Here is a 21,449-nt window from a genome sequence, read left to right as displayed (position 1 = left end):
ACAAGAAGGCAAAATGGATGCTGTCCTTTATTGCAAAATAATTTGAACTTAAATATATGCATCTGAAGAAGAGTCATATTCGCTGGAACCATTAGTTCTGTTAATCTCTCCACAGTTGTTGCCAGATATGTTGAGTTTCTCCAACGCTTTTTGGTTTTATTTCAGATCTCCAGAACCAATAGTAGTTTGCTTTTAATTATAAAAATAAGGATATTATGCTTCAATTATAAAGGGGATTGGTAAGTTCAAATCACGAATATTGTGTGCAGTTTTGCTCTTCTTGTTTAAGGAACAATGTAAATGCATTGGAGGACGTTCAGAGTAGGTTTATTAGATTGTTACACAGAATGAGTAGGCTGTCTAATGAGCTTAGCTTGTACTGACTGGGTTTATTTCCACTGGGGTTTAAAAGAGAGAGGGATAACTTGATTTTATGATCCTGAATGGCCTTAATAAGGTGGATGTGAAAAGGACGTTTCTTCTTATGGGTCAGTCCAGAACAAGGGGTCTCTGCTTTAAAATTAGGGTTGCTCTTTTAAATCAGATTTGAGGAGAATTTCTTTCCTAAGTGGGTTTTGTGATTTTGGAACTCCCTGCTTCAGAAGGTGCTGGAGATGGGGGCCATTGAATACTTTTAAAGTGAGCATAGTTAGATTCTTGTTAGGCATGTGAATCAAAGGTTATAAAGGGTAGATAGGAATATGGAATTCAAAACGTAAATATCAGCCATGATCTTATCGAATAGTGGACCAGGTTTGAAGGGCAAAATGGTTTATGTCTGCTCTTATTTAGTTGTTTTATTATGTTGTCCAGGTCCCTCTATGTCTAGTATCAGAATGTTGAGTTTAGGTTACCTACAGTGTGGAAACAGGCCCTTCAGCCCAACAAATCCGCACCAACTCTCCAAAGAGTAACCCACCCAGACCCATTTCCCTCTGACTAATGCACCTCACACTATGGGCAATTTACCTGGCCTGCACATCTTTGGAGTATGAGAGGAAACCGGAGCACCTGGAGGAAACCCACGCTGACACAATGGGAATGTGCAAACTCCACACAGACAACCACTCAAGGCTGGAATCAAACCTGTGTCCCTGGCGCTGTGAGGCCACAGTGCTGCCCCATTTACTTGTTGCCCATTTCTTAATCTAGTTGGAAATACTGGCAGATGTATCAAGAGCAAAATCAAGGCAGTAGCTCAGTGGTTTTTTTTGAACGTTACACTGCTGATAGGTTTTGATAGAGTAGGGTACAGTGGGAGATGGCTGAATAGTGGTAATGTCAATGGTAATGGTTCAAATCCTACAACACTACTAATGGAATTTAAATTAAATTAATAAATCTTAAATATAAAGCTAGTCACAGTAATGCTGACAAGATAGCTATAGGTGATGATTCAATTCAATTCAATTCAATTTTATTGTCTGAAGTACAGGAATACAGGAGTACAATGAAAAGTTTACAAAATCACCATTCCTGGCACAATCTTAGGTAAAAAAAAAAAGTACCTATGTACAAAATTTTAAGTACAAAATAGAAAAATAAAGAAATAAGTTAAAAGTTCAACATTACAGTTCTTTTTGTTATAAATTAGAAAAATAAAGTCAAGAGTTCAGCTTTACAGTCCTTCCTTAGCCATGTGTCTGGAGATACTCCATGCTTGGCTTTCCCCATAAGCTCTCACTTTCCCTTATAAAACATATCTGGTCTAATGTGCTTTAGGGAAGGAAATCTGCCATAGTTACTTGGTCTGGAGTACATGTGACTCTGGACTCTCAGCAATGACTTTTAACTGTCACCTGAAATGGCTGAGCAAGTCACTCAGTTTATTTTTATTAACTCTAGGCACATGGGCATCACTGGCTGGCCAGCATTTATTGTCCATCCTTAGTTGCCCTTGAGAAGGTGGTAGTGGGCTGTCTACTAGAAGCATTGCTCCTGGCATGCCCTCCTGAACTTTACATGGAACCAGAGTTGATCCTCTGGCTTGATAGTAACGGCTGAGTGGGGAATATGCCAGACTTTGAGGTTGCAGATTGTGTTGGAGCACAGGTCTTTTGCTGTTGATGGCCCACAGCCTTGAGTTGCTAGTTCTGTTCAATGTCTGTCCCATTTAGCATGGTGATAGCATCGCACAATACGATGGAAGGTATTCTCGTTGCAGATGGGACTTCATCTCCACAAGGACAACACAGCTGTCACTCTCATAGATAATGTCAGACAGATGTACCTACTGCTGGCAAATTGTTAAGTATGACATAATGCTGGTTCCCTCACCAGCTGCCACAGACCCAGTCTCGTATCTAAATCCTTTAGGACCTGACCAGTCTAATCAGTAGGACTTTTAGTGGTGGACATTGAAATCCTGACACAGTGTACATTTTGTGCCCTTGCCTTTCTCAGTGTTTCCTCAAAATGTTGTTCAACATGGAAGAATGCTGATTCATCATTGAGGGAAGACCAGATGGGCTGAATAGATTGCTTATGCCTTGTCAATTTTAGGTAATTTGATATGCTACCTGTTTCCCATCTCAAAGAGTAATGAAAATCTGACACTATTAGATTTTTAAAGATTGTCAATAAATGGTCCTTTCTAATCTGTTGTATCATCCCACAGAATTTCCAACACATGCAACACAGCTGTTAGTATCAATGGCTACTACTGAATTCAAGAAACTCACTTTTAAAAATTCCCTTCAGATTGTATGTCCAAACTAGGCACATTTCACAGTGCAACCTTTGACCTGCAATCTCTTGCTGGTTGGGTGGTACTCTAAATAAAGTAAATTCATGAGGGTTGGGCCACAGACACTCATTAAAAAATGTGAAAATGAAAGGTGTGTTAATAATGGTTGATATGACTAAGTGTAAATCAACAAGGTGATGAAATGGAACCTTGCCAAAAGTAAGGTTAGAATTTATTTACATAATGACCTGGAGTGCAGCTTGTCTGAAACTGTAATGTCTTGTCTTTCCAAAGTTAATTGAGTCATGTAATATTGTTACTCATGTTATAGTAAGCCCAGTCACTATAAAAGCAAAGAGTTATTTTCAAAAACAAAGGGGCAGAAACTTGGGTGTACCCATTGTGGTTGTGCAGGGTATATTCACTGTACCAGAATGGGAAGGGCAGCAATTTCCCAAATCCGGGCTTTATTCTAATGGAATCATTGAGGTGTGATAGCAAACAATAAAAAGTAGAGAAAAATCGTGTTGCCAAATGGTCATGGCGTTCAGGTTAGTGAGCTCATTGGAATGGTAGCATTTGAGGAGCCATGGAAGTTGTAGCCAGGAAGATGGAGAATGGGAATGTGGCAAATGGGGGGTGGCAGGGAGTTGTTGGGATGAAAGGAGATCATGGTGTCAGGTTTAAGAGTGAAGGAGCTTACTTAAAGGAATAGGAAAGTGATGAGGTGATGATTGATTCCTTGAATACAGTGTTAGGAAAACCATCATGCTTCTTGCAATGCCACATGACATTGAGGTAAGTTACATACCTTGTAAATTTATAGGCAGTTCCTAGCCTTGGTTCTGCTGAGTACAGCTGACTCTGGTGTAGTCCTCCTCAAGTCAGATTTGACATCAGGCAGGCAATAGATTCCTTATCTACATTTGCAAATTTCTTCATGGTTATTTGAGGTGTAATTAACACACGCATGCTTTCTCTCCATAATCAATACAAAGTGAAATATACATATAAATGCCACCTGTAATCAGCTTGTAGTAGTCTGAGTAGTAAGTGAGAAATGGTTGCAGTCCAACCAATTTTTAATCACCATATATTATGCATTCGATTTCTTTAAATCTTAGATATGAAACATGGGGGTAAAGCTAAACATCTGGATGTCTTACTATGATTTTAAATATGGACTTTCTCATTAGTGGGTCATCTTATCAAAGGGAAGAAAGGTTGAGATACTTGCCTTCAAAAGAAGTGTGCCTCCTGGTTAATCAGCATTAAAAAATTGGCACATGTTCAAAGAGGTCACTGTAAGTCACTCCTCCCTTTAACATCAGAGAGGAAATGACTTTTCTTTTTGACTTGAGGCTGTAACCATTGAATGATTCTATAAAATTGGAATTAAATATGTCATCTCAAGGATGATGTGCTCTTTTTAACAATGTGCAAGTCAAGGTGCATCATGAGAAATAAATGTTATGATATAAGTTTACTTTCAAATGAGTGGAACGGTTATTAACTTGCACCAGTAAATTATTTTCCTTTCTCCTCATTACAACCTTAATATATCACACACAGTTGTGCATAAAGGTAGGTAGGCATTTTGCTGCCAGACTTTAGCTAGTGCAATTTGACAACTTAGCATTGAGAAATTTACAAGAGTTGCTTAATGTGACTCATTTCAAATTGGTCATCCTCCATTCCCTGTAAGAAAATGTCTGGCCTCTGGCTAACTCCTCTCAAATAACTTGGATCAGAATCAGGAGTGTCTTATGTGGGAAATTCCAGCTGCTGTGTTAATACCAGACACCTTGCAGTGTTACAACAACAATGGTGATATCAATTCACCTGTGACTAATACAATTGACAAACAGCATCAAGAAAGATTAAAGATGTTGCACTTATATAGATTCTTCCATATCCAAAGTGCCTCAAGCACTTCATAGTCATTCATTAAATCTTTGGGAGTGTAGACACTGTTGCCTTCTAAGTAAGCAATTTGTGCACAGCAAGCTCCCAGAAACAGCAACAGGACAAAATTGTCAAAATCCAGAAAATTCCAGAAACAGTATTGAATTCTACCTGTCAGATTATTTCAGAGGAAAAAAAAAATTGAACACATGTTTTCACAATAAAGAAAATGCATCCTGTTGATTAGATCCAAGGATTCAAGACGGCCAACTGTTCAGAGTTTGCTGACAAAAAGACCTGCATTTATATAGTGCGTTTCATGATCTTCAGACATCAGAAAGAGCCTTACAGCAAATGAAGAACTGATGAAGTCTGATATAATTTGGGAAATATAGCAACCAATTTGCACACAGTGGACAGAATCTAATGGGGGGCACTAAGGAGGGTTTTGGGAGACATGTGTGTGGAGAATAGGGAGGAAAGGTAAAAGATAGAATCCTATTTGCCTTCCTGACTCTATGAAGCTTGTTCACTGGGAGGAATACTGGGTGCCTTCAACCAGAAACAAGTTTCTTTAGTGGTCATTTCAGGACCTGGTGAAATCTTGATTGGGTTTGGGGGTGGTGGTGGTGGGGAGGGGGGGAGCAGGGCTGGGGGTGGTGGTGGGATGTGGCAGGGTTGCGGCGGGCAGTGCTCCCTGAAGGCTGGGACAGACTGTCCCTATAGGGACCTCCTTACTGTGTTGCTCAGTGTAGTCTATAAACCGCCAATTAGGAAGAATATAGAGGAACAAATCTACAATATCATACTACAGACTTGAAAGTAAAGTTACAGCTCATAGATTAAAAAGGGCAGTAGCAACAGTGAATCAAGACTGTCTGAGTAATAGGAAACAGAATAATGATTAATTGATATTTATTGGGCTGGAGGAAAGTTTGTCTTTCAGTTTCCACAATATGTATTGGCCCCTTTCTTTTGCTTACAAATATTAATGATCTCAGTCTTGATATATGGGGACAATTTCAAAGTTTGTAAATTATACAAAACTAGAAAGCATTGTAAACACTAAGGAAGTCAGTGCAGAACTTCAGCAGGACATTGAGAAATGGAATGGCCACACGGATGGCAGATGAAGTTTAATACAAAAAAGAATAATGTGATACCTGGTGTTAGAAGAAACATGAAAAGACAATATAAAATAAAGATTTTCCAACATCTTTCAGTTCTGAAGAAGAGCCATACCAGATTTGAAATATTAACTCTGTTTCTCCACAGATGCTAGGAGAAAGTGAGGAATGCAGATGCTGGAGATCAGAGTCGAGCACAAAGTGCTGGAAAAGCACAGCAGGTCAGGCAGCATTTAAGGAGCAGGAGAATTGACGTTTCGTACATAGGCCCTTCATCAGGAATGAGGCTTGTGGGTTAGGGCTGAGAGATAAATGGGAGGGGAAGGGGGTTGGGGGGAAGGTAACTGGGAAAGCGATAGGTGGATGATGGTAAGGGAGAAGGTGATAGGTCAGAGGGGCAGTGATGGCCAGAAAGTGGTGCCAAGTTGGAGGCTTGGAACTGGAATAATGTGGGGGGATGGGAAACTGTTACCACCCGACACCTGGAGGAGGAATGCCTCATATTCCGCCATGGGACCCTGCAACCACACGGGAAAAATGTGGATATCAACAGCTTCCTCATTCCCCCTCCCCCCATGTTATCCCAGTCCCAAGCCTCCAACTCAGCACCACCCTCTGGACCCATCCATCTCTGCCCCCTCTGACCTATCACCTTCTCCCTCACCTTCATCCACCTATCGCTTTCCCAGCTACCTTCTCCCCAACACCACATCCCTCTCATTTATCTCTCAGCCCCGATTCACAAGCCTCAGTCCTGATGAAGGGATTATTCCTGAAACGCGAATTCACTTGCTCCTCAGATGCTGCCTGACCTGCTGTGGTTTTCTGGCACTACGTTCTCGACTCTCCACATATGCTGCCAAACCTGCTGAGTTTCTCCAACATTATCTGTGATTGTTTCAGATTTCCAGCAACTGCAATATTTTGCTTTTATATGAAGTAAATGTTACTACTCTAAAGGGTGTGCAGGATACAGAGACCTGTATACATGCTTCAGTCATTAAAGCTGTCAGGACAGGTGGCAAGAGCAATTAATAAAATGTATCATATTATCTTGATTCATATGACATAGAAGCTATGCTGAACTTGCGTTGAATCCTAACTAGACTTTAACTGGAATATTCTGCAAAGTTCTGGGTGCCTAACTTTAGGAAGAATGCATACACACTGGAAAGAGGGCTGTAGAGGTTTATGAGAATAGTTCCAGGAATCAAATACTTCAGTTATGAAGAAAGAAATGTTTGGACTGCTTTTCTTGGAGAAGAGAAGGCTAAGAGAGGTAAATACTTTCACAAACATGACGGGTGCAGGCAGAGAAGGTAGTGAGAATCAGTTCCCACTTATAAAAGGGTAAATAAAGAAAAGTTACAGATATAGTAGCAATTTGCAACAGAAACAATTGTGCTGTGGGAAAAACATTTTCACACAGCCAGTGGTAAGTGCTTGGAATGCATTACCCGGAAGTGTGGTGGAACCAGGTTCAGAAACAATGTGCAAATTTACAGGGAAAGCCGAAAAATGAGCACTAAAGTCATAATGTTCATTCAAGAGAGATAGTGTAGATAACATGGGCTGAAAGGCCACTTTCTGCACAATTACAATTCTAACTCATAAAATGATGATTGAATAAAGAAATTCATGGAAGGAATTCCACTAAATCAATGAAGGAGATCAATTCATTTTAGGTCTGTTGATGTTGAACAACGTTTCACGTTTGCCATGTGCCAATAATATCAAGTCAGTGGGCAGTATTATTATTATTCTAACTTCTGTGATATATGTTTAAGAGTAACTGCCTGAGAGACTAACTTGTACAGGATCAATAATCAATTTCAGTGGACTGCCTTGATAACAATTGTTTCCAATATCTCTGATGATATAATGATATTGACAGTTATAGAATCAATTCCAAATTGACAAAATGCTGGAATAACCAGACAATTGAATTTTGTACAGCAGAAGACAGCTGGTCACCTGCAATGGGTTTGCCAATTCTGGTTTGACACATTCCTGGAAACTTCCTTACATGACCTCTCCCTCCAGTTGTTCTGTCCAAGAAAACAGCTTCACTCCATTTCAAATATTTTTCTAACTAAAAATGTGAATGTTCAGAGAAAATAGAGTCATAGAGTTACACAGCAGTGAAACAGACACTTTGGTCTAACTCATCCATGCTGACCAGATACAGAAAAAACTTGATTATCTGAAGGACACGTGCGGCCAGTATTTCGTTCGGTTAATTGAATTCCGGATAATTGAATGCCGGATAACATAGTTTAGCTGAACATCAGAATCTTGTGATCTTGCCAGATATTTGGATAATCGAATGCTGGATAATCAAGGTTCCTCTGTATCTTAAACTGATCTAGTCCCATTTACCAGCATTTGGCCCATATCCCTCTAATCCTTTCCAATTCATGTGCCTATCCAGATGCCTTTTCAATGTTGTAACTTTATCAGTGTCCATAACTTTCTCTCATAGCTCATTCCACACACGCGCCACCCTCTGTTCACACTAGTTTTGGACTCCCCTAATCTGGGAAAAAGACTTTGGCTTTTTACCTTATCCATGTCCCTCATGATTTTATACACCTCCAAGAGGTCAACCCTCAGCCTGTGATGCCCCAGCAAAAAAAGCCCCAACCTCTTCAGCTTCTCTCTATAACTCAAACCCATCAATCCCAGCAACATCCTTATAAATCTTTTCTCTACCCTTTCAAGTTTAATAACACTTTTCCTTTAGCAAGGAGAACAAAGTGACATGACCTATGTTCTGTATAGCAGAAACATCACATCCCAACTCCTATACTCAGTGCATTGACCAATAAAGGCAAGTAGGCCAAATGCCTTCTTCACTACCTTTATACCTGTGACTCCACTTTCAAGGAACAATGAGCCTGCGCAGCTATGAAGAAATGTTTTCAGTGCCCCTTTTGTTGCCATGTTGCCTGCAACAATGTCCAAGAAATTTGACCCTAATTCCTTGAAATTGCAAGGCCTCCTGGACGGTTGTAAATTATGTATGTGCATATACATTAGTATAGACCTGCTTTCTTACCAGTAGTAAAGGTTATTGATAGCTCTGAAGTGGAATTCATACTCTCAATATAGTTTAAACAACCTGGTATAAATTGATATAATGCATAAGAAATCCAAGAAATCCTCTGAAAATCCTTTTAAAGCAGGCTTGATGCACAAATTTGCTCCCCAGACTAAGTCAATTCCAAGCAATATATATCAACCTCCTTAAAGTCCTGTCATTTGGATTCAGTTATACCAAGCCAAAATTCCAGTTACCTACTGTCCCTTTTACATCATTGTTTAATAGGAACCATTTCACAGCACAAAAATAGCAATGTAATTGTACCCAAGCCGTCAGCTTCATTAACACAGGTTACTGCAACTAATCACAACTGTCTGAACAAAGAAAGAAGTGGCCTTGTTAATATAATGCTGTATAATCATAATGACAATATAATACAGCAATATAATACAGTGCCAGCTTGGAAAATTGAATAATGCAGCTATGTGACATTCTGAGAAATGAGACATGATGGCATTCCCTAAAAGTTACTGCAAACATTATTGATTTGAAAAGTAATCAGATTTGCTGACTTGTTTTTTCTGTAATGACCTTCAATTCCATAATATCAGTTAAGTTTTGCATCAATAAAAGAATAAATTGAACTGGAAGGGGAGGATAGAATATTACCTGTAGTGCATAACTTCTAAACATCTTGTGTTAACAGTTTGAAGTGTTATTCTGTGGTGGCATTTTTAAGCAATGCTGGCAGCTACTTAGCATTTTGTCTTAACTAGAACCTATAACTAAATTATAAGAGCTATTATTTAATAATATCCTAAATCTAGTTTCACATCAGTCACCTGTGTATTATTACATTTAGCTTAATTTGCTTCTAAGGTATAAATATTTATTCATACTATATTGGTTTATGATGAAAGTATTAAAACAAATTGAAATATGTCTCTTGGTTTCATGCAAACTTATGAAACAACAAAATAATTAATAAGGCATGGCAGAGATTATGTATAATAAAAATATATATCATACTGTATACGTTTTTTGACAGAATCTTAGAGAACTAAGGAGCAACTAATTTTTATTGCGTGATGATATCTATTGAATTGAATTGAATTTATTGTCACGTGTACCGAGGCACAGTGAAAAACTTTGTCTTGCAAGCAATACAGGCAGGTCACAGAGTTAAGTAGCATAGACAAGTAAATAATAGATAAATAGCGGAAAAAACAAAAACACAGGCACAGGTGAATGCTAAGAGTTTGTGAATCCGTTCTGTATTCCAACAACAGTAGGCTAGAAATTGTTTTGAAACCGGCTGTTGCACATGTTCAGGCTTCTGTACCTTCTCCCCATTGATTGAGGTTATAGAAAAGCATTGCCAGGGTGGGATGGATCTTTGAGAACGCTAGCGGCCTTTCCTTGACAGCAGGTCTGGTAGATGGATTCTATGGATGGGAGGTTGGCCTTTGTGATTGTCCGGGCTGAGTTCACCACTCTCTGTAACTGTCTCCGATCTTGAATACTACAGTTGCCATACCAGGTAGTGATACATCCAGACAGAATGCTCTCAATGGCGCACATATAAAAATTGGAAAGGGCATTTGCCATCATGCCAAATTTCCTCAGCTGCCTGAGGAAGTAGAGATGTTGTTGGACCTTTTTAACCAGTGCGCCCACATGAAGAGTCCAAGAAGGCTTGTTGTTGGTGACCACTCCCAGGAGCTTGGTAATCTCCACTCGTTCCACCTCTATGCTGTTAATATGTAGGAGGGGCATGAGTAACATCCCACCAAACGTCATTAATCAGTTCCTTGGTTATGCTGGCATTGAGACCTAGGTTGTTCTCAGCACACCATTTTTCCAGGTCTTTCACCTCCCGTCTGTAGTCTGTTTTGTCGCCATCTGAGATTCAACTGACTGTGGTCGTGTCATCAGTGAACTTGTAAATGGCATTAGTCTGGTATTTGGCGATGCAGTCATAGGTATACAGTGAGTACAGTAGAGGGCTGAGTACGCACCCCTGGAGGGTTCCAGTGTTGAGTGTTAATGAGAATAAAATATTGTCTTCACTGATTGTGGCCTGTGGGTCAGGGAACTGAGGATCCAGTTGCACAGAGTGGGGCTTTGTCCGAGATCACTAAGTTTAGTCAACAGTCTCGCGGGGATAACAGGGTTGAAGGCTGAACTGTAGTCAATGAGTTTGTAGCTGTTCTTAGTGTCAAGATGTTCTCGGGAGGAGTGAAGGGCAAGTGATATGGCATCTGATGTGGATCTGTGTGATAGGCAAATCGGAGTGGGTCAAGGATAGTAGAGCGACTGGAGTTGATTGATGCCATGACCAGCCTTTGAAAGCACTTCATGACCACCGAAGTTAGGGCCACTGGGCGGTAGTCATTGAGACATGCTGCATGAGCCTTCTTAGGCACAGGGATGATGTTGGCCCTCTTGAAACAGGCAGAACAGTGGCCTGTTGCAGGGAGAGATTGAAGATGTCCAAGAAGACCTCTGCCAGTTGATCTGCGCGTGCTCTGAGTGCACGGCCTGGTACTCCATCTGGTCCCATCACTTTCTCGGATTCACAGGAAGGAAAACAGATCTGACCTCTGATGCAGTGACTTTTGGTATATATTCGTCAAGTGTTACCTCTCCGCCGAAATTCTGCTCGAAGTTTACATAGAAGGCGTTGAAATGATCTGGGAGGGATGTGTCATCATCTGCTATCTTGTATTGTCTCTTTTTAGAACCTGCGATATCAGTCAGTCCATGCCATAGTAGCCAGGTGTCTGTCTGGGTCTCGAGTTTGGATCAGTATTGGTCCTTGGCTGTCGTAATGGCTCTGCGAAGGTCATACTTGGGTTCCTTATATTTGTGTCCATCTCCTGATCTGAAGGCCTCACACCTGTTTTTTAGCAGGTTTTGTATGTCCTGATTCATCCAGAGTTTCCTGTTGGGAAACACCTGGATGACTTTCTCAGTATGCCGTCCTCCACACACTTGCTGATAAAACTTGTGACTTTGGTGATGTACTCATCCAAGGTACCTGTGGACTGTTTGAACATGGCCCAATTCCAGACAGTGCCAGAGTTGATCCTCTGCCTCCTCCGACCAGCACTGGACCTATATCCTTGTGGGAGTCTCCTGCTTGAGCTTTTGCCTGTAGGCTGGGAGAAGAAACACGGCATTGTGGTCGGAGTTCTCGAAATGAGGGCAGGAGATGGAGCGGTAGACAATTATATAGCAGAGGTTTAAAATGTTTGGGCCCTTGGTGGGGCAGGTAATGTTCTGGTGGTACTTGGGAAACACCTTCCTTAAATTGGCTTGATTGAAGTCGCCGCTTACAACAAACAGGGCCTTAGGGTATTCCGTCTCCAAGGTGTTAGTGGTGGAGTACAGCACATCCAGAACTTCCTCAACCTTTGCTTGTGGTGGTATGTACACAGTGGTTAGTATAGCAGCAGTAAATTCCCATGGAGATAGAAGAGGTGGCATTTGATGGTGAGGAATTCAAGGTTTGGGGAGCAATGGCTGTCCAGGGTTGCAATGTCTGCACTGTAAATTGTTGATTAAAAAGCAAACCCCTCCGCCCTTTGTCTTATCCTAGGGTACTGTACCGTCCATATGGTGGATAGAAAAGCCATCAGCCTGAAGTGCACAGTTGAGAATGGATGGGTTGAGCCAGGTTTCTGTGAAGCAGAGTGTGCAGCAGTCCTACAATTCACACTGGAAGCTGAGCCATGATCTGAGTTCGCCCATCTTGTTCTCCAGAGATTGTACATTTGCTAGGAGTAAGCTACGAAGTTGGGGGTCTTGAAACCGCATAGTCTCACTCTTACTAGCAGGCCGACACGCTTATCCTGCTTATCACAGCTTTCTTACATTTGAGTAGTCCGGTGGTCTGGCAGAGTAGATTGTGACAGCTTCCATTTAACTGATCCTTCCTAGGACCCTATGGAGCTGGTATTTGCAGTTTAGTGTATTTTTGCAGAGGGCCTGCTTAGGACCCAGGGTAGCAGTTAATTTACTGTGTGTTTTTTTTTAATCAGAGAGAGTTTGCTTTGAACCCAATGGAGAAGTTCCTGGTTTAAATTGCTGCTGATTTGCTATTTAATTAAGATGGGCATTCTAGCAAGACTGAAATAAATTCATTTAAACATAATTACATTCTGTCTGAACATTCCAGGTAATGTCTTGAAGGAACTTTTCCAAGATAAAGAAAAGGAGAGTAACTAAAATAATGGTTGCTTCCTTACCAGCAGAGGGAGGATAATTATCATGGGGAATAAGGAAATGGCAGAGCTGTAGAACTCTGTCTTCAAAATAGAAGATATGAGTTACAGACCAGAATACTGGGTAATGAAAAGGAGAATTAGCATAAAGAATTTAACAACGTTAATATGGCCAGAGAGAAAGAAAAATTAATAAGCTTGAGGAAGTAAAAGCTAACAAGCTCCTGTGATTTGATAGCTTATGTCCTAGCATCTCAATAGAGCTAACTATGGAGGTAATTAAATCTTTGGTTAAAACTTCTCTGAAACTCCCTCAATTCTAGAATAGTCCTAGCAGATTGGATATTAACAGATGGGACAGAGAACACAGGGAACTAACATTTAATTAGGTTGACATCAGTTTCTGGAAATTTCTGGAGTCTATTACTGAGGAATTCCTAGCAATACAGACAATCATGTAAGATTAGAGACAGTGAGCACAGTTTTACGAATGGGAGTCACATTTGACAAGTTTAGTAATATATTTCGAGGAAGTAATTAATATGATAGATTACAGGGAGCTAGCAGATGTAAAGAATTTGGATTTTCAAAAGGTATTAGATAAAGTGCCACACAAAAGATTAATAAACAAGATAAGGGCTCATGATGGGTGGGGAGTAAAATAGTAGCAAGAATAGAGGATTGGATAATAGACAAAGAGAGATGACTTTTATGTTTGAAGCTGGTAACTAGTGGAGTGTCACAAGGATCAGTTCTTGGGCCTCAGCAACTTACTATCTATATTAATGACTTAAACACAGAGACAAAGTGTTAGAATTCTGCTGATGATGCTGTGTTACATGGGAATATAACAACAAGGTGGCAGGTGAAGTTCAATTAAGGTGAAACAAGATTAATCCCTTTAGTAGTAAGAATAGAAATGAAAAACATTTTGTAAGAAGCATAAATAGTCATGTTCAAAAAGACTTTAGTATTAAAAGGATATGGATGTGGTGCAAGGAGTTATGGGGGATGAGCATATTTATGTTAGCTCCAGCTTGCTCATCAAAAATGATTGTTGATGAGGCAGCATTAGGATCTGAGAAGGAGGATTAGATTTGAGGGTACCATTATCTTTGATGGCTTCAGTCTTCGGCTTGAATTGGCCTCAGCAAAGATTTTCCCAGTCTTGGTAAACACACCTCCTCCAAAAGAATATAGAATAAAGAAACTGGCGTCGACTATATGGGCTTTGATCTCGGCTGTATCATTCAGTATGGTTATCGTTGATCTTCTGCCTTAAATTAACTTTCCATCCCCTCTCTATGTCCCGATTCCCTTAGAGACAAAACTCAGCCTTAAATCTAGTCTTAAAAAGCCTTAAACAATGCGTCAAAATCCTCTGAAGTAGAATTTTCTAAAATTTGCGGCTCTTTGAGTAAAGAAATTTCTCTTTTCTTCAATCCCAAATAATCAATCCTCTGTCTTGAGACTTTGCTTCCTTGTTCTAGATTATCCAGTGAGTGAAACAACTGTTCTTTAAGAGCAAAGACCCCATTTACCCAGAGTCTCATCTCAGGAACCAATCTAGTAAACCTTCATTGTACCAATTAAAATGCAAATGAATTCTTCCTTAGATGTGGAGGCCAAAACTGTTTACAATACTCAGGTGTGATCTCACTGAAACCCTTTACAACTGGAATAGGGTTTCAACCTTATACTTCGCTCAAAATCACACAACACCAGGTTATAGTCCAACAGGTTTAATTGGAAGCACACTAGCTTTCGGAGCGCCGCTCCTTCCAGTCCAACACGGGCATCTCCAAATCATTCTTATACTTCAATACTCTTGAAAAGAAGAACAGCATGCAATTGCTTTTCTAATTATTTGTTGTCCCTGATTGCTAACTTTCTGCATTCCTTGTACAAGTATGCCCAAGTCTCTCTGAACATGAACATCTGTAAATTTCAATGTATTTTAAAATATTTTGCATTTATATTCTCACTAAGTGGATAACTTCACGCTTCCCGCCTTATATTTCACGCGTCACTTAATCATTCTACCATTAATTTAACCTGTTAAAATTTATTTGCCATCTCTTTTGTGTCCATTTCACTGCTTTTATACCCATCTAGCTTGGTTTCATCATCAAACATAGATACATTGCTCTCAGTTTCATTGCTTAAGTCTTTAATGTAAGTTGCAAGTAGGTGAGGTGACGGTACTGATCTTTGGAGCACTTGATAATTATATCCTGTCAATTTGAAAATGTCCAATATATCCTGCTCTTTGTTTCTTGCATGTTAACTGCGAGAAACACCCATTGACTCCAGCCACAGTTGTGTTAACCAATTCTGCATTCTTGCTAATGTATTATGCTCAACTCAATGAGCAACTCTTTTGTGCGGCACCTGAGTGAATGCCTTTTGGAAATCCAAGTACACAACATCTGTTGTAAGGAGTCTTGTTGGTAGTGTCCCTCCCTCTGAGCCAGAAGATCCTGGTTCAAGTCCCATTTGCCCCCGAGAGATGTCACAGCATGTGAATTAGTTGGTTAAAATAACTATTGCATCTATTGTCTTTCTGTCACCAAAACTCAGAGGTGGTAGTGTGTACTGCAACCAGTCACTAAGCCACCTTTACTTGGAAAAACCTACAACCTCTACTACATGTGTAGACAAGGATATCCTCAGATGTATGGGAACACCATTACCTGCATGTTCCCCTCCAAATCTCACCCCAGCCTGACTTGAAAGTCTATTCTCACTCATTCACTTTTGCTGGATCAAAATCCTGGAGCTTCTTCCCCAACAGCATTGTGGGTATGATTTCATCAGATGAACTGCAGTGATTCACAAGGGCAACACACCACCATCTTCTCAAGGTGAATAATGGTCAACAAGATAGCAATGCTTAGATCCCATGGAAGGATAAAAAAATACATCATTTATTTTAATCAATGGTTGGTGGGGTTTTATTGTGCATTGTGATTAATGCACTCATTTGCAGGGGCAATCTACTTTCGCTCCCAATGTATTTTCAACATATTAAAATCTTTCTGTTGGTTAAAGTATTCCTGTATAGGTGTTCACAGGTTGGATTCAGTAACTTTGCAGTTGCCTCATTGATGTGGTTTTTTTTAAAAATTTAAATGAATGAGATTGAGAATTCAATTAATAACAACATTAACACCAATTAATGAGGAGAAATTTATTTTCACTATGGGTCAGTTCAGTCTTCAGTTTTGGGCCCTAAGGGTAAGTATTGATTGAGGCATGGAGGGAAATAATACATACATTGTTGTAAAAGAATAAATTAATATAGACTTCTCATATAGTTATAAAGTCACAGAGGTGTACAGCATGGAAACAGATCCTTTGGTCCAACTCGTCCATGCCGACCAGGGTATTCAAATAAAAACATTGCATCCACCTCTTCAGTATCCATACAATCCACTTTTATTTGTAATTTTAATCTAATAAGATGGAGAACAATACCCCAAAACAATGGTTAAGAAATAATAACAGTTCCACTAGGCCTCAGCTTGAAACACATTCATAATACGAAAGCACTGTGTTTTTGGGAAGAGTGACCCAATTTCAAAACGTTTTTTACAAACCAGGAAGACAAGCAAACAGAACTGAACAATGACAATATGTAACCTAGACTCAGCAGTAGCTATTCTATTAGCCAACAGGTCAGTCCATAGGAATGCAATAAAGAAAATCAGTTCCTTGTTAGGTCTTCTTTAGTGAATGCCCCATTTATATGTATCCATGGCCAAGCATTAAGGTTTTATTCTTGCAATAACAAGTTTAAGAATTTTTTGGTTGTAAGAGAGAAAGCTGCATGTACTTTGACTGTCTTTAGGTCCAATTCTAAGAGGCTGATAGCCAAGAGCATTTATATTAAAAAAAAGGAAATGCTAGAAATACTCAGCAGGTCTTGCAGAATCTACAGAGAGAGAATTATAGTTATTTTTTTCAGATCTGAGAGCTTTTATCATTAAGGTAGCTCTCACTCTGCACATTTTGCTTGTCCTGCTTAGCATTTTTTGTTTTTTTTCAATTTCCTAAAATTTACAGTAGTTTGCATTCATATTGCAAAATTTGATTTCTCTAAAGTCAGTAGCTGATCTGGAAGCAAATCATTGACAAAGGCATTAAACAGCTTTACTTTTTAAAATACTTTCTCCCTGCTCTTTGGGACATTTAAAATTGTTTTACAGAGAGCAAAATACTTATCATGAACTATATTGGTTGTGGTTTATTGTTTAGGTGAATGCAAGAAGATCCCACAAAATGGATCAAGCTGACTTCCCAGTTGATCAATTTTTGGTTGAAGAGGAATATTTTAAACCAGCTTGTTCAGGCATGTTATGATGCATCTCCAGGACAGGTGGGATTAGCCCTTCTGACCTAAAGGTATGAGCAGTACTCCAGACTCCAAAAATTGGCAGCAGGAAGGAGGAATATTAATTAACTAAGACTAATTAATTTCTTGCTATGTAAACCTAAGTAATGACTATCAGGATCAATTAATTGGGATTTGATTTAACCTCATGTTTAAAGACTGTGTCTCAGATAACGCAAAATTCATTCAGTACATGGAGTGTATTCCTTATAATGCCATCAAATCCCAGATCCACAGGATTCTGGTTGGGAAACAAAATCCCTACCATCTGAGCAAAGCTGTAAGATGGTGCAGAATTCTGATGTGTTCCCATTCATTTATCCTGAACATGGACATGCATGGACCGTCAAATACTGTGTGACTTACCCTGTGTGAAGCCAGTCCAGACAATGCCAGCACAAATATTATCCAAAATAAACTCCAGAAGGTGGTACGAAGCTGAGCTGATAAATAGAAACAGGTTTTAAAAGGTATAGAAAGGGTGTGGAAACTGTGATGTTTGGAACAGCCTCAAACCTATTGCTATAGCAACAGGGTCAGATCCATATAATCAAAGATGGGGGCGAGTGAACAGCACTGCAGAGATTTTAGTTTTCACAGTGATGATAGTTTTTCAAATTGTTTATCTTTAACAATTTGCAGTATTAATTTTTAGCCATTGTCATTCTTTTCACTTTACACATTTGAGTACATGGGACAATAGAGTTAATTCTGTTCTTTACTATTTTATATCAAAGTAGGCAATCAGAATTGGTTAGTAATTTTTATTACAATCTGTTCTTGCCCCAAAGATTCCATTTCATCCTGTAGGACTGCATTTTTGTCTTCCCTTGTGCACTCTCATCTCACTAACCTCAGTGACTCTTCTGACCCCTCTGCTATTTCATTTTGTTCCATTCTCTCAGTTTCTCCATTTGCATCATGTTTCTTCTGATGATGTGCCTTTCAGCCAGTGCTTCCAATACGCCTTCCTTTATTTTGAATTGATCACCTGATGAAGGAGCGTCGCTCCGAAAGCTAGTGTGCTTCCAATTAAACCTGTTGGACTATAACCTGGTGTTGTGTGATTTTTAACTTTGTACGCCCCAGTCTAACACCGGCATCTCCGAATCATAAATGAAAGCAGTTTTGGTGAAAGATTTATCTATGTTTTCCCTTCTTAGAATACACTTCTGTTGTGTGTGTTTACTATTCTGGTGCTCTTGTGTTACTGGGCTTTCCTTTGCTATGGCAGTTACAAATGAAGAACATCTATTAGATAGATCTGTACTTATAGGTAAAAACGAAAAGGATGAAAATTTTCTCTTTCAGATTGATAGAGGTTGAAGAGGAAACAGGTCTATTTCTTTCAGCTAAAAGCTAAATATTGCAGATGCTGGAAATTGAAAACTATCTTAGAAAATGCTGGAGAAATGCAACAGGTAGGTCAGCAACTGAGAAGACAGAAATAGATTTAATGTTTCAACTTCAACCTGACTCTCCTTCAGAACTTCAGTTCTCTTTGTTTCTCTCCTCAGGCCTGCTGAGTTTCTCCAGAATTTTGTGTTAATTTCTTTCAACTAATGTATAGAACCCAGAATCTCAAAACCAGCTGTTCAACTGCTCAACTACCAAAGCCAGCAATACTGGAACCATCCAAATGAATGGTGCAACATTGCAGCATCTCACTGACAAACCAAACACTGCTTCGTATATTTTAGGGGCTAACTGTTGACTGTTTTTCACATTTCTCATTTCTAATCTATGTGTACACGTTATATTTTACTTTCGTCATGCTTTATTAACTAATAAACTCACTCTTTCTTTAATCAAAACAAAACTTGCTGGAGAAAAATCAGCAGGTCTGGCAACAATTGTGGAGAGAAAACAAAGTTTTGAGTCCAGTGACCCTTTGTCAGAACTGAAAAACTTGGGACTGGGTGGTATTTATGCTGAAGGTGAGAGTGGGTTATGGTGGGGTGAAAAAAGGAGTGAGTCAGATAGATGGAGATGGTTCCTAGAGACAGGGAGAGAGAAAAAAAAGGAAGTGGACAAAGTGATTGCTGATAATAAAGTCAACACTGAATGAGTGCTAATGGGAGTTGTGAATTGTTGAAAATGGGTTGCCTGTGCTAGAAGCAACTCATGAAGGACAGGATCTGGTGGGGGTGCGGGTGTTGGCTTGGGAATGAACATGGAGGAAAGTGTCCATGCTCTGAAATTGTTAGATTCTATATTGAGTCCTGCGGACTGCAAGGGACCTAGGTGCAAGATGAGTTGTTGTTCCTCTAGCTTTGCTCGAGAATTACAGCAGGCTTGAGAGAGAAATGTAGGTGTGGGAAGACAGCGGTGTGCTGAAGAGGCAGACCTGGCAGCAGCTGTGGAGACAAAGCAGAGTTAATGTTTCAAGTCCTTCAGCGCTGACAGTAGCTGGGAAAAAGTGGTATTCATGCGAATGACATCAAGTGGGTGCGAGGGAAGGAGTGAATGGATAGACAGAGATGGAGCCCAGAAGGAGAGAAAGAAGGTTAGACAGACAAAGGGATAGTTGCTAGTAAGCCAGGCCAGGTATAATGCTGAGAATGGGGACCACAAGTAGGTGAAAATGGGTTGGCTATGCTGAAAGCAACCGATGTCATGATAGGTTCTGGAATATTGTGATGTGTAAAGAACATGGAACATATGTTCAGGCCCTAAAATGTTTGCGCTCGATATTGAGTTAAGCGTGCTGCAGGGCTCCCAAGTGGAAAATGAGACGCTGTGCTTCCAACTTGAGCTGAACTTCACTGGAGCACTGCAGCAAGCCTGAGACAGAGATGTTGGCCAGGGAACAGGATGATGTGTTGAAATGGCAGGCAACCAGAAGTTCAGGGTCATTTTCTCAGACAGTATGTTAGTATTCTGCAAAGCAGTCTTTCAGTCTGCACTTCACCTTCACAATGTAGAGGGGACCACACAGTGAGTAGCGAATACAGTAGACTAGATTGAGTGAAGTGCAGATAAATGGCTACTTCATCTGGAATGTATATCTGGAGCCTTGGATAGTGAGGAGGGAGGAAGTAAATGGGCAGGTGTTACTCCTTCAGGGATTGCATGTGAAGGTGCCATTGGGCTATAGAGTTTCCAGAGGGAATAGTCCCTGTAGAAGGCTGACAAGGGAAGGGAGGGGTGGAGAAGGTGTGTCTTGTGGTGGCATCTGCTGGAGGTGGTGGAAATGGCAGCTAAAAGTCCTTTGGATGCTGATACTGGTAGGATGGTAAGTGAAGACAAGGGGGACCCTTTCAGTGTTGTGGGAGAAGGGGTGAGAAAAAGGTTGTTTCCAAAATCTTTTCCAGGTAGGCTGGCCTTACTCTGGACTGCACAGAATCCCTGAAATGAATATTCCTTCTTTGCAGACTGTATTTCTTCCCAAGGTGGGTAGCAGAGCTGATGATTTTCCTGTTACCTGACTTGAAGACAAAGCTTCACACCATAATGTTTAATTCTGTGAATAAAACTAATCCTGAGGAAAGATTGACATCCAGCCCTTTACTTCACCAAATCGATTTTCTCTAGATCATGATGGATGAAAATGGCAGAAATGGCTGAAGTCACAAGTCCTGAAACTGGACACTTTTGTTGGGGCAAGAGTGAAGTCCGAGTAAACGTTAAGACAAAACAGATGTGCTTCACAGACAGCTGGCTTTTGAGGCACAAGCAGCCTTCACTTCGAGTAGGATTTTGGCATCACATGTAGCACCAAACCAAGAATCTGAACATGAGATCTGCTAACAGCATGCCTGAACTTTGTGAATTCATTTGAATAGCTGAAAATGTGTTGCTGGAAAAGCACAGCAGGTCAAGCAGCATCCAAGGAGCAGGAGAATCGATGTTTCGGGCATGAGCCCTTCTTCAGGAATGAGGAGAGTGTGCCAAGCAGGCTAAGAAAAAAGGTAGGGAGGAGGGACTTGGGGGAAGGGCGGTGGAAATGCGATAGGTGGAAGGAGGTTAAGGTGAGGGTAATAGTGGGGGTGGGGGCGACGAGGTCAGGAAGAAGACTGCAGGTTAGGAAGGTGGTGCTGAGTTCGAGGGTTGGGACTGAGACAAGGTG

This window comes from Chiloscyllium plagiosum, chromosome 20 (genome assembly GCF_004010195.1).
Source record: "Chiloscyllium plagiosum isolate BGI_BamShark_2017 chromosome 20, ASM401019v2, whole genome shotgun sequence".
Lineage (NCBI taxonomy): Eukaryota > Metazoa > Chordata > Chondrichthyes > Orectolobiformes > Hemiscylliidae > Chiloscyllium > Chiloscyllium plagiosum.
This window is presented reverse-complemented; position numbering follows the sequence as displayed.